Here is a 731-nt window from a genome sequence, read left to right as displayed (position 1 = left end):
CCAGTTACCCCCCGCTGCCCAGTGCATATGACGGGTTTGCCTAGTTACCCCCCGCTGCCAGTGCTATGACGGGTGCCAGTACCCCGTGCCAGTGCTATTGACGCGGTGCAGTTACCTCGTGCCAGTGGTATGGACGGGGCCAGTTATCCCCCGTCGCCAGTGTATGACGGGGGCCAGTTACCCCCGTGCCAGATGTATGACGGGGGGCAGTTACCCCCGTGCCAGTGTTTATGACTGGGAGCAGTTACCCCCGTTGCCAGTGTATGACGGGGGGCCAGTTACCCCCGTTGCCAGTTTATGACGGGTGCGCAGTTACCCCCGTGCAGTGTATGCACGGTTGCCTAGTGTTACTGACGGGGTGCCAGTTACCCCGTGCCAGTGTATGACGGGTGGCCAGTTTACCCCCGTGCCTAGTGTATATGACGGGTGCCAGTGTTATGCACGGGTGCCAGTTACCCCGTGCAAATGCATTCTAGACACGTAGCACATCATGACTCGGGTGCCAGTTACCCCCGTGCGCAGTGTCTATGAACGGTGTTGCCTTTCCCTACAGGCTCGGACGCCGGGGTGGTCCCATGGATACATGGCAGGGTTCCAGCCGCAGTGAGTTCTTCACGCGCAGCTCCTACGATGAGGTGCATTGTGACCCACCCTGTGCCAGCTCATTGGGCCCTGCGGAGTTCCATGATTCCGGTGGGTTGTTGCCTGACTGCACTGTGCCATGGCCTTGC

This window comes from Xenopus tropicalis, chromosome 8 (assembly GCF_000004195.4).
Source record: "Xenopus tropicalis strain Nigerian chromosome 8, UCB_Xtro_10.0, whole genome shotgun sequence".
In the NCBI taxonomy this organism is placed as follows: Eukaryota; Metazoa; Chordata; class Amphibia; order Anura; family Pipidae; genus Xenopus; species Xenopus tropicalis.
Note: the sequence above shows the minus strand (reverse complement) of the source record.